Source organism: Lutra lutra, chromosome 3 (assembly GCF_902655055.1).
Source record: "Lutra lutra chromosome 3, mLutLut1.2, whole genome shotgun sequence".
Classification (NCBI taxonomy): domain Eukaryota; kingdom Metazoa; phylum Chordata; class Mammalia; order Carnivora; family Mustelidae; genus Lutra; species Lutra lutra.
In genome coordinates, this window is record NC_062280.1 from 165,823,288 (window position 1) to 165,837,701 (window position 14,414).

The window sequence follows — 14,414 nt, forward strand, 5'->3', positions numbered from 1 at the left end:
CTACTGACTTAGGTGGGCCCTTCACATTACAGCACTTAACAAAGAACTTTCAATAACATGTAATAAAATCACCTTGAAAACATTTTTGATAGAAGGGCTAAAATTTATAAATGTTGTGAAGAGTGTTGACAGTCAATCAAATTTTCCACATGGATCAAAGAGTATGATATAAACAATCAGATATACTGATTTCAAAATGACCTGAAGACTTAATGCATATTAAATGCCAGTTATGTTTTATACCAAATATTATTTTGGTATTTTGTTTTTTCCTTGGTAAAATGTATTAGAAAATACAACTTTGAATTAAATTTTGATTTTCAATGTTTTATTTGAGATTTGAAGCCGTTTGCCAAGTAGAGTGCTTATTATGGTACTATCACTTTTAGTTTAGGTATCATTTTTTTAAAGAAATCCTGATTTATAGGTCAAAGGTAGGATTCATCTCTCAGATTTCAGAGTGTTGGAACGAAATATAAGCATGATCCATTGTATTGAAGCTGTGCTTTTTTTTCAAAAATAAAACTGCTCACCAAATGTATGATTTTTGAAAAATATTTTGCACCACCTCCTTTAGCCGGATTCAGCAATTACCAAGTGTAAGGTTTTACTTAGCATCACTGCTCTCTTCAAGCCTACAGGTAACTCTTGGTCAAACTTAACGTGTGTTTAAACACTTACACATTGTCATTCTTTCAACATCAAGCTATATGAACAGACTGCTTTCAGAATGAGAAGGAATAAAGTTTGAAGTGAAGGAAAGAGAATTTTAATCTAAAAAACTCAGAAATATACTTTTGATTTGGTTTTATTTTAACTACTTTTTTATTTGTTACCTTTATTGCACACCAGGGATCCATAATGTGTGGCTCTGTTTCTAAACTCGCAATTTTACTCCATTTGGCTTATTTGGTTTATCTTTGCACCCATACCTACCTACTAATGGCTTTGTAATGCATCAACTTGGCTAGGCTACATTGTTTCCCAGGATCCCCTTTCCTATGTGTTTAAGGCTAATGTGGGCCACAGGAGACATTTGGTGGAAAGATATGAAGGGTGGAATTGAAGTGGCAACCACATTCTTTCGTTGGCTTAGAAGGTCAAGACAGGATGGCCAGGCACTTTTGTAGCTCTGAACCACCTTGGTGTGAGGCAATCAGCAAGAATGTAATTTTCCCACTTCCTCTGGGTCGTCTTCAGTCTTCCTGGGATCACAGGTGGGTCTGGGTCTGTGATGAAGTGTGCCAGCTTCTTCTAAAGGACTCCTTCTTCTAAAGGACTTTATTAGGGCTGGAAGCACTGTGAACCGACACAGATTTCATTCTGTCCTCGTTGGGCTCCAGTTCATGCTATTGGGTTCAGCTTTACCTCCCTCTACCTCACTTTATGTCACTTTTCTCTTCCAACTCTCTACCCTGCAGATTTCAAGCTCTAGATCAGGGGCGAGGCGACAGCCTTACTGAGGTTTAAATGGGTCTTACAATTGTGTAAATTGACATCTCTGTACCAAATACACACACGCACACATACACACATCTCCCGACATCTACATCTGTACATATCTATATCTTAGTGCTTCTGCTTCGCTGACTGAACCCTAATATAGTCTTAATTCAGGAGAGCAAATTTTCCATAGTGTTAAGAATGTCTCAGCTCTTTTTGGACTTCAGCATTTTTATACACTTTTTAGAATCATTTTATCAACTTTCATATACACACACATCTGTTGGAATTTTGATTGAGATTGCACAAATCTATATATTAGTGTACAGAGAACCAGGATCATTCCATATTGGATTTTCTGAACTTGTGCTTCTCCTACTTTAAGCTATGTGTACAGTCCACAAAATGTTCTTGTTAAAATACAATTTCTGATTCAGTAAGTCTGGGATGGAGCCCAAGATGCTGATTTTCTTATAAGCTTATAGATAATGCTGATGCTGCTGGTCAGTTGGATGTACTTTGAGTAGCAAGGGTTTAAGCAGAGCATATCTCTCCATTTAATTTCTCTAATAATATTTATGGTTTCCTGTATAAAGGTCTTACACATATATTGTTCCTAGGTATATGAAAGTTTATAAATTATATCTATATTTTAAATTTTATATTCCATCTTTTGTTGATTTATAGCAATGCAATTGATTTTTTATATGACTTTGTCTTGCTAAAGTCACTTACTAATTCTAATAATTTATCTCTGTAATTTTTGGATTTTCTACAAATATAATCATCATATTAAAATTATAATTTTATGTCTTCCTCTCTACAGCACTTATGTTCTATTTCTTTTTCTGGCTTGACTTTCCTGATGGAAATCTCTAGGATAATGTTGAATATCACTGAGTGGTGATAGCAGGCATTTTTATTTTGTCCCCAACATCTCAATTTCAAAGGGAAGTCTTGTCGTAATTGATTATTAGTGTGGTGGCTCTAAGATCTTCATATGTGTTTTATCAGATTAAGAAAATTTCCTTCGATTCTCACCAATTTTAACATACATGATTGTTTAATTTCATCAGTGTATTTCTGCATTTATCAAGATGATCTAATTATTTTCTTCCTCATTCTGTTCATCTGATGATATTTATCAATTGTTTTGAATGTTAAATCCACTTCGCATTCAAGAAATGAACTCAGCTTAGTCATGACATATTATCCTTTATATATATTTTTTAGCAGCTTTGCTTGTATGCTATTGTGATTTTCCTGTAATTCTCCCTACTTCTATTGTCCTTAGGTTTTGTGATCAAGATTGTGCTAGCCTCATATAAAATTGGGGAATGCCTTCTCTGCAGATTTCTTTTCTATCCTATGGAAAATGTTTTGTACAATTGATATCATTTCTTCATTAAATATTTTGTAGTACTCAAAATGAAGTCATCTGGGCCTATAATTTTCTTGGGAAGAATGTTTACATATGGAGTTGATATTTCATATTTTTAGTATGTTTTTGCTACTCTTGGGAAATTGCGTTTTTCCAAGAATTTGTGCATTTCAACCATATTTTCAATATTGCTAGCATAAAGTTGTTCATATTTCTTTATTTTTCTTGTATTGTATATTTTATTGCCCCTTACAACCTTTTATTCATTTCTAATACACACATTTAAAGCTGTCAGTGTTCCTCTAAACTTGAGCAGCATCATCCAAGATTTCATACATTGTTTGGATTCTCTAATTTATTTTGTGATTTCCTTATTGAATTCATACAATTTGTTATAAGAATATTTATTAATTTCTAAACATATGAGATATTCTAGTTTCTTTTTGTTAAAAATAGATTTGAAGATTAAATCTACTATAGTCAGAAAACAAATTGGATATTTGCTGAGATTTGCTTTACTGCCAGAGTCTGAATAATTTTTTAAAATGTTCCATATGCCTGGAAAGAATGTATTATCTACAGATGTCGGGATGCAAGATTCTATAAGTACACATTCGGTGAAGTTTACTGATCCCATTGTTTAAACTTTCCAGACTCTTACTGATATGTGCCTTCTTATTAAATCATTTACTGAGAGAATTTTGTTGAAAATCTTACAAAATATTGGCTTTTCTATGTCTCATTGTGTTCTTTTAATTTTGGCTTTGAGACTGTTACTGGGTTAGTAAAAAATATATCTTCCTAGATTTGCATATTTTGTCATTACAAAGTGCTTCTCTCTATCACTATCATTTTTAAAAAATTAATATTAACGTATCTATAATAATTGTAAATATTGTCTGATATTAACATGACTGTGCCAGCTTTCATTTGAATTCCACATTTATATCTTTCCATCTTTTGTTTTCAAACTCTTTTGTTCTTTTATTTCTGTTGTATTTCTGTAAGTAGCCCATAGTCGGGTTTTAGTTTTGATCTAATATGATTCCTTATCTTTAATTGGAGGATTTAGATCACATATATTTAATCTAATTACTGATATAATTGAGTTTAAATAATCATACTCAGTGATCTCTATTTTTTAATCCATGCCGTGTTTTTCTTCTTTCTTGCTTCCTTTTGGACAAATTATGTTTTATTACTCCATTCACCATCCTTTCCCCATTTGCTCAGAACTCACACTGAGTTCTGAGTGTCAGAGCTCTGACTCCTTTTAGCTTACATATTCTTTTCCTATTTTTGTAGTGGTTTTCTTAGAAAGTACAGCATAAGACTTTTTTATTATAAAGCCTAAAATTATTTGTAATTTTCTCTTATTCTTAAATAAAGCAGACTTCGGAACACCTTAAATTTATTTGTCCACCCCTAACTTATATACTATTGCTATCACTTACTATATTTTTATATTTTAAACCCTATTAGACAATATTATTATTTATTAATTAATACCATCAACCAAATTAGATTTACCCACAAATGTACACTTCTATCTTCTTTATTTTTTCCACTATTACTCTCTCTAAAACATATCTTTAAAATTTTTCTTTCTTCATCATTAGAAAAAGGAGGAAGAAAACAATAAAAGGAAAAGGAAGAGGAGGGGAAAAAGAAAGCTTTCTAATGCACACAATTGTCTTCTGGATAAGAAGTTGATCACATTGCGGGTGCTGGGTTGCTCATTCCGTTAAGTTTCTGACTCTTGATTTTGGCTTAGGTCAGGATCTCAGGGTCATGGGATGAGGCCTGTATCTGCCTCTGCTCTGACTGTGGAATCTGCTTGACATTCTTTCCTCTCCCTCTCCCTAATTTGTACTGGTTGAGCTTCTTGAATCTGTGGCTTGAAGTCCCTCATTATTTTTTTGGAAGTTCTTATTCATTATGTTACAAATATTGCTTTTGAATTATTCTAGATTTTTCTTTTCATGCTTCATTAACAGGTAGGTTAGACCTTCTTCATTGTATTTTTTGGTCTGTTACTATCTTCTGTATTTTCCATCCATTTGTGACTGTTTTATCTGCTGAATATTTTCTTCTGACTTATCTTTCAATCTATAAATTTTCTCTTGATTGTTGTCTAGTAGGCTGTTAAACTCATCCATCAAGTTTTTTCAGTTACTTTGAAGTTCAATCCTAGAATTTCTTTTTTGTTTGTTTTTTATTGTGTTATTGTTTTTAGGCTTCTGCCAAAATTCTCAGTCTTACATTTTGTTTTCTTGTACACTAAAATGATGGTGATTTTAAAGCCTATATGTGATTACTTCAGTATTGGGACACTCTGTAGGGCCATTTTTACTATGTCTCGTTTCTACTAATTTTAAATTATAGTGCCTAGCTTCTTTGTGTGCCTTGTTCCTTTTTAAAAATTCTGTTATAAACATTGTATTTGCAAAAATTACCTGTAGAAATACTCTGAGGGCCAGGAGAGTCCTTTATGTTTGCTTTGCTACAGGACACGTGGCAACTAGCTATCTGAATCGCTTTAAGGCAATTTCTTGGACTGAAATAAGCCACACTTCTTGGGAAAGCCCATCTTTTTTGGTTCATCTCTGCTATTAAACAGGAGTCCTTTGGAATTCCCAACTCAATACGATTAGGGTTTATCTGGTCTCCATTTTTGACGGGTGGGTCCTGGACTCCCATCCCTGCCTCTCAGCTACACAAACTTTCACAGCTATTGCTCAGTTTCCCAGTCTCAAATCAGCCTCTCTCTAATTGACCAAACACCCTCTGGATAAATGTTACTCTAAATGCCAGTGTCATCCTCTCTCTCAGGCCACCATCTGTCCACTGGCTGTCATTGGCATTTTCTTCACTATCTTATGGCTTCTCTGATGCTTTCAAGTAAATTAAAAAAATATTTTTTCCAGACAAATTTAATGAAACATGTTCTGAATTACCTCATAGCCATTAACAGAGACAGAATTTCTTTCATATTCTCCTCTTTAAATTGTCCTTGAAGTAGATAGGCAAACTCATTTCTACCCCAGACTCCTTTCAATATATGTATAAATCTTTTCCTCTCTATCTAGAGAACTGGTATTGAAATATTATAAAATTATAATTATGATTTAAAAAAATTAAATCCCTTAGGTATAAAGTGGGAAACCTTGATTTGAACAGAAAAGGAATGGAGTAAATAAATGTAATTACTTGGATGGACAACTGCCTTCTTTTGTAGCGCAGCATCCACATGCTTTTCTTAGTTGGGTGAAGCCCCTCTGTGTGAGTTTTGCTGAAAGGAAAAATCCTTCCTTACACCTCTCCCCGTGAAACCCAAAGAGCGAACTCTAGTCTCTATTGCCTATTGGGAGCCAGGGCAAAAGTGACGAAGAGTCAGGTAATCAAACTCTCCTTTTCCGGACTTCAGCTTTTAAGAGAATTCCAAGACTAAGGATAACTGAGAAATTACTCACAGTGAAGACTGCACAGTTAGGAGCCTGGAAGGAGAAGATACATGTGATATTGAGCAACAGTGTCTGCATGAATGTCTGGCTGCCGAGTGTCCAGAGTTCCAGATGCCTGAGATATTATCCTAGTTTGGTTGATTGACTTCCAAACTTTTATTTCCTGCATTTTTGCAGAGCCTGGCTATTCAAATTTCTACTTGATATGCTTCCAATAAATTGCTTTTCTCTTTAAATTAGCCAGCATTAATTCTGTTGCTTGGGAATTGGTTAAGTGGAGATCAATTAACAAAATTTCTATTGAAGGATATAAAATAACTCAGTATTTCTTATAATGAATATATTTAATTTGCTAAGATGTATGTAATCTAAATTACATGCACATATTTCAATAATAATTCTACTCTTCTGATTTAAAGGAAATACATGACTACTTCAGAAGCTGTTATGCATATATATTTTTAAAGATTCTTATTTATGGATTTTAACAAATTAAAATTGAGTTAGGAGATACATAATCAATCACTGAAATAATTTCCTCAGTGATGTGGCTTATTAACAATTGAAGATATAGATTCAAGAGAAGCTATTAAGATACATTAAGTTCCATTTCTTTAAATTTATTGCAAAATTCCATTTTACATATGTCATTGTATTAAATTCAAGCTTCAGGATTTGAAGTTTAGCTGATTGCAAGTTGCTGAAGAAGAGCTAGGATGCTACCCTAGATCAGTTTGTTAATACAGAAAGACTGATCTAAATTAAAGGCTGCAAATGAGGTCTTATTTAGTATAAAAGCAGAGTGTTGAGTAGGAATTGTATTTTCCACCAAACAACTGAAATGATCAAAGATGATCCAAGAAAAGAGATCAGTTGAGCCAATGACAATAATGAGAATCTAGATATTAATAAAAATCTATAACTGATATTTAGGATAGAAAAGGGATGGGGGGGTGGGGAGTATCCCTTGAAGGATAAGAGGGAGGTAAGACCAGAAAGAAAAGAACAGTACCACAATTTTAGGAATATAATTAACATTAGCTTTTGGCATTTTCCACCTCCAGGAAGGCACGAGGCTACATTCAGATTCACAGAACCGGTTTTTGAAATGGGAACAACAAAAAGAGAAATTCCAACCATGTAATTTGAGGCACATGGAGGAAAGGGAGGGGCACATAAAGTAAGGATCCTGGGATTTAACACACATTGTTGGAATGAAGTACTTTACTATTCTGTGCTCCTAAGGAGTATCAGGGCACTGCTGGTGAACATTATCTGCCTCTGAGGCAATTCTCCAATAGCCCCTTTAATCTATGGTAATCTCTGCCCTTGAGCCAATGAGCACAAGAGAAGGTCCCCTACTCTGATCTCTATCTTCTTTTATTGATGTTTCTGTGTGAGAAGAGATAGTAGGGAAGGAGCAAACAACCTTTGAAAAAAAGCACCATCTGTAACTTCCTGTTTGGTCCCTACCAAGTCTTGGGGCAAAGCGATTGAAACAAAGAAGATTAGTAAAGCTTCACTAGGGCTTTTAACTTCAAACCAATCATAGCAGGTAAGATGCTGGACACCTTCTAAGCACTCACCGTGTAGCAGCTATTTTTACTGGGTAGATTGTGTGGGACTTTCTCCTCCTACAGCCCATCCCGAGCCATCCCAATTAGTCTGCATCTAACCCTCTAACGGTTTCAGAGTGATAAGACCAACAAGCTTAGATGAGCTTTATCTACATAAATTCCTGAAACAACAGAAATTAATGCAGAACCCATTATCAGAAATCATAGTATAGCTGGTACACAGCTCTGATCATTGCAAATGAGGTTTCAACTAGACCCAAGAGCACTTTAAGTTCTTTTGAAGTGTTTTCCAAATCGGAAAATCTTTCTCTTAAAAGCTTTTCTGAAAATTAACATGGATCTTGACCAAGGATGATTGGTCTCTTCCCAAGGAAGTGTTAGCCTTGTTACGTTATGCTGAGTAGCCTGGCATGTACTATGTAATGTACTCCTTTCACATGTTTTCTGAATTGAAATTAACTTCAAGTCACCAAATGTTTATTTTAACCAACACCTTCATGTGAAAGTATGAGTTGAGTCTAATGTGAAGAAAAGGACATACTTACTCTGGGGAATAATAACAATATATTTTTCCAAAAAGAGCTCTTTTCTAGAAAGAAAAGTCATTAGGAATGACTTGGATTGATTAAGAATGGCTTGAATTCTATGTTTCTATGATTGATACCTTCAACTCCCAGGGAAATTACATGAGCATATATGTAATTCTGCCCAGTTGATCAGATGATTTGATCAGAAAAGCTTTATTTTTGAAAAATTATTTTTCATTATAAAATGTCTTTTTTTTAAGATTTTTATTTATTTATTTATTTATTTGACAGATAGAAATCACAGGTAGGCAGCGAGACAGGCAGAGAGAGAGAGGAGGAAGCAGGCTCCCTGCTGAGCAGAGAGCCCGATGTGGGGCTCGATCCCAGGACCCCGGGATCATGACCTGAGCCGAAGGCAGAGGCTTTAACCCACTGAGCCACCCAGGCGCCCCAAAATGTCTTTTTTTCTTAAATAAAGAAACTTGGAGGAGGAAAACAGCCACAATTCCACTATCCCATTAAACAATTGTTAGACCTCAATATCTCCAGGGTTTTAAATGTATTCTATTTTTTAAACAAAGTTGTGATCACATAACATCTACAATTTTATGTCCTCCTTAATGCTGTGCCAGAGACTTTTTAAAAATTTTTAGTGAGGAAGGTGGGGTGGTAGGGTGTTGGGGCGGGGGAGTGACAGAGGGAAAGAGAGAATCCTAAGCTGGCTCCATGCCCAGCATGAAACCCAATGCAGGGCACTATCTCACAAGCTTGAGATCATGACCTGAACTGAAATCAAGAGCCAGATGCTTAACCAACTGAGTCACCCAGGTGCCCCTGTGCCAGATACCATTTCAATAATTTTATGTACAGAAACACAATAAATCTCCCAACACAATGTCATACGCATTATCGTAATCTACATTTTACAAATAAAAGCAATGAGGCACAGGTCGCTAAGTCATTTTCTTAAGATCTTTTAAGAAAGCAATAAGGTTGAAATGTTAACTCCAGCTTTCTGAATCTCTGTGACAGAATACGAGCATTGGGAGTGTCTGTGCAATATTCTGTTCAATGACTATACCACCCTCCTTATGATTGAATATTTAGGTTGTTTGCAAACACTGCCTAATATTTGGAAATATGACCAGAGACTAGATTTCCAAGAGAAGAATTACTAAATCAAAGATCTTTTGATCTTTTTTTAGTTGTGGTTACTTCTATTGCTGCTGTGCTTATGGAGAATAAACAAATAACTTCCCATATTGTAAATAGTACAAGACTTTCAAAAGCATGGAAACAAATCTTGTGTTGTACTGTACCATATATAATAAATCCATGACTGCATGCACAATTGTATAATTATAAAGGCAACATTATCTATAGACAAGGATCCCCAAAGAGACTGCTGATCATTGCCTATATATACATTACATGGACAAAGTATAGAAATGATCTTGAAACTTCTTGACTCCTCAGATAACTACAAAGACTTCTTTGTCAATATACTTATTGACCTATTCTGAATGTTGACACTATTCTCAATGCTCATTGGCATTTTGAGATTAAGCATAGCTTTGACACTCAAATGAAATATGCCAACGGTAAAAATTAATGAAAACTTTTTTTGTTTTCGTAAGAATTTTTTGGTTGTATGAGACAGAAATAAAAATAAAAATGGCTTTAATGAAAGGATACTGGGTAACTCATACACTCAAAGGGAGGGTTTAGCAACTAAAACTGAGTATCAAAAGGACAAACAGCTTTGGGGATCCCTGTTAGCAACTCATAGATGGTTTCTTTTACAAACTGGTGATGGAATAAATTTCATCATTGTAACTTCATTAGAAATGAAAGTAAGAAATGTTCATTAGAAGTTCATTGGAATGTAACTTCATTAGAAATGAAACTTCATTAGAAATTCAGATTCCTGGGGAAAAGTTTGATTGGCTTATCTCTTAACTAAGGCTGGGAGTGGGAGTTGGGCAAGACTGGATTTGAAGGTCCCAGTGCTACCACAAAGATTTGTAGAAAGCTGAGCAAGCAAGAGCAACAGATGCCAAATTCAATTTTCATCTTAATGTGGTAACAGAAGCTTAGAAGTCAATAATGTCTTAAATACCTAGGAAGCATCTTCATGTTGGCAAGTCCATGCCATGAAATGTCTTAATCAGTAGGCTGTAGTGGTGTATTAGCCTCACAAAGACATTGCTTTAATTTGCTACAGACTCTCAAATTTAGCCAACCAGAAGAATATTGTTGCTATTAGCTCTAGTTTTAAAATGGAAGCAGAAAACACAAAAGAATGGGTTGGCAGGTAATGTGAGAGATAAAGCCTGGTGCTTACCACCAAGACAAGGCCAGGAACAAAATACTGGGAGACAGAGTCAGAAATATCCCAGAATCTGATGGCAAGGTCACAGTTGATGAGGGGTGAAGAAGGTGAACAGCATAAGAATAGTGGGATTTAAAAAATTATTTGGGAAAGTGATTCTTAACAGCAGAATTCATTTTGGAAGACTTAGACCCAGCAGGCCAAATGACATGCTTATAGCTCCATCCAAGGGGCAAAAGAAAAATACAAGGATGAGATATTAGAAAAAAGTTTAACTTTTTTTTCTTTACGTTCATTAGAATAATCCTCAAGGTTATTTTAATGGTTTAAAATTTTTCTATTTGAAATCCCACAGGAAAGGGGCACCTAAATTCTTTATAGTGCTTAGATCTCCAAATGTTTTAATCTGGTCCTGTCCAGTCATTTCTCTAAGAGCATACTTTCAAAGTTATGTTTTTATAAGGAAGCTATACCATTTAACTTCTACTGATTATATAAATCAGAAGACAATTTTAGTCAACAGATATTTGCTAAATTCTTACAATGAACCAGACTTTGCAAAAATTGAGTTAAAAATTTAAAAATACAATATAAATTTTAGGAGGTGTTTGATTTTGTCAACAACATTTGGCATGACTAATATGTCCTATAATTTATTAGGCTAAGATTCTTTCTTCTGGATGATAGCAACTGGCAAAATAATTAAATACCCAGATGCATAAATTTTTCAAGTAAAGTACATTGTTCTAATTACTGAAAAGATGATTATCAGGGCAAAAAGCAGGAACGCAGCTAAGTGGACAGGGCCTCCTTCCTAGTTTCCCACCCTCTCCCACACCCATCATCATCATTGTCATCATTCACCTTCTTCTTCCCTAAGGGCATTCCTGTAAATAGAAACTTGAAGCATGATTTTCACAGTCTTTTGCACTTGAGGTCAAAAATCACAATCTAAGTCCTTCCCAAGATGGTGTTCTAACAGGAGACTCTCACCTGACAGAGTTGGTGACTTTGGACTATAGACTTCACACTCAGGGACTAAGTCAAATAAAAAATAATGTCCTCTTCCTAAAAGTCTTAAAGACAAGTTAACTAGCGGCTGAGCAGAGCAGGGCAAGAGGAGAATGAGAACCAGTCCTCAGAAGTTACAATCACAAATCAGCCCTCAAAAGGTTTTCAAGTCTCAAGCGACCACACATCTAGGACATACATTTGCTTAAAGAGACATGATTGATAGTGCCCATGGTGCCTCAGGAAAGAAAAAATATATATACCTAATATATATACCTTCTATAAATAAATAAGTCTTTATCCATGTTTTTAAGAATCCTTACAATGATTTTCTAAGAAAAAGAGCTCCCTATAAAAGATAATGTAAGATAGGAAGCATGGTATGGATCTTAACAACCAACAGGAAGAAATAAAACCAGAATGAATCCCACAGAGATTTAAACATTGTAATAATTGTGCTTTATTATACTCGAAAAATAAAAGATTAAAAGATCTACAGGGAACAGTAAACTAAAACAAATAAAAAACAAATGAAAAGAAAAACAAATAAACAAAAACAAAAAAAAAACCCTGAACTAGCAGATTTTAAAAAGGATGAAACAGAACTCTCTGAAATTAAAAAAATACAGCAATTGGAACTGAAAACTCTATGTTTAACTTTAATAGTAAATTAGACACAGAAGGAGAGAAATTTGGTAGAAAGGAAGGTAAGTCAAAAAGAAATTTCCAGAATGCAGTAGAAAGGAAATATGAGAGATTAAAGGGCACGAATAACCAAGTTACAGGATTAAAGTTAAAAGAGTCTCCAATTATCTAATCAGATTTCCATTAGGGGAGAGAGAAAGAGAGAATAGAACATAGGAAATGAAGAAGTAATGTATGAGAATTTTCCATGACTGATGAAGATTCAAGAAGTTCAATAAGTCCCAGGGTAAGAAAAAGAAATACACACCCAAATACAGCACAGTGATACTACAAAATAATAAAAACAAAGTGACATAAAAGAAAAAGCAGGGAATTTTTTTTAAAGATTTTATTTATTTATTTGACAGAGAGAGATCACAAGTAGATGGAGAGGCAGGCAGAGAGAGAGAGAGGGAAGCAGGCACCCTGCTGAGCAGAGAGCCCGATGTGGGACTCGATCCCAGGACCCTGAGATCATGACCTGAGCCGAAGGCAGCAGCTTAATCCACTGAGCCACCCAGGCGCCCCAAAGCAGGGAATTCTTAACAATATCAAGTCAGAAGTCTGAAATGATATTTTCAGTGTGATAGAAGGAAATAAATACCAAACTATACCAAGTGAAACTATCTTTAAAATATGAGGACTAAGTAAAGATATTTTCAGATAAACCAAAAATGAGAGTATATACCAATATCAAGCCCTCATTAAGGAGAATTCTAAAAAAGTGCTTTTTTTGGGGAAAAAATCATGGATGGAAGTTATGAAATATAAGAAACAACAAAGAGCAATAGGTTGGTAAAGGAAAGTAAATATAAATGTGAAGATTTTATAAATGCTATTTATTGACTTCTAGGAAAAGTTTTCAATAATTTTATTCATTAACCTATGTCATCCTCACCACCCTATGAGGTAGATACTTCTATTTTTGTCACCTGTCTCACAGAAGAGCTACAGTTGAGGTTAGGTAACCTGTCCAAGATCACATAGTTGGAAATTGGTAAAACCTGGATTTGAATTCTGGCTGTCTGGATAAGATGGTTTTATTCACAGAATTTTTGACACCAAATGTGTGTGTGTGTGTGTGTGTGTGTGTGTTCATTTGTTTCTTTACACTAATTAATTCTCCACTCTTTGGATACCAGTTGGGTATCCTACAATTCAATTCAATTCTGGCACTAACTACACAGGGTTATCATCAGCCTCCATAAGTATAAAGGCTCAGGCCCTCATGAGGATCATCACTTTGGACACCACTGCAAGTATTAGGTTCCCAGGTTGTCCACATTTTGGTCTAATTTGGCTACAGATTGGAGGTTCCCATGACCTCCCTCCCTCATGCTCAATAATTTGCTAGAATGGCTCACATAACTCACGAAAATGGTTTACTCACTACTACCAGTTTATTGTAAGGGATAGAACACAGGAAGAGCCAAATGGATGAGATGCATAGGGCAGACATAAGAAGCTTCCATCCTGCCTCTGGGAATACTACCCTCTTAGCACTTCCATGCATTCACCAGTGTAGAAGCTCTCTGAACCCCATTTGTTTTTTATGGAGGTTTCATTATGTAGGTGTGCTTGATTAAATCATTAGCCATTGGTAATTTACTCAATCACCAGTCCCTCAGGACTTGGAAAGTCTATCCCTCTAATCATGCCTTACTCTTTCTGGTGACTAGCAATTGAAACTGAAAACTCAATGTTTAACTTCAATAGTAGATTAGACACAAAAGGAGATAAATTTGGTAGAAAGGAAGGTAAGTCAGAAAGAATTTTCCAGAATGCAGTAGAAAGGAAATATGACAGATTAAATGGCATGAATAACCAAGTTACAGGATTAAAGTTAGAGTCTCAGATTATCTAATCAGATTTCCCATTAGGGGAAGAGAGAAAAAGAGAATAGAACATAGGAAATAAAGAAATAATGAATGAGAATTTTCTATGATTGATGAAGATTCATGCTGACTAATCTGGAAGTTATTTAAGGGCCCCCAG

At 34.9% G+C, this 14,414-nt stretch overlaps 1 pseudogene; it reads right to left on the bottom strand.

Moving 5' to 3' along the window:
• LOC125095649 (eukaryotic translation initiation factor 4E-binding protein 1-like) overlaps positions 1 to 5,524 on the bottom strand; it is a 44,641-nt pseudogene extending 39,117 nt beyond the window's left edge.
• Positions 5,525 to 14,414: the final 8,890 nt, after the last annotated feature.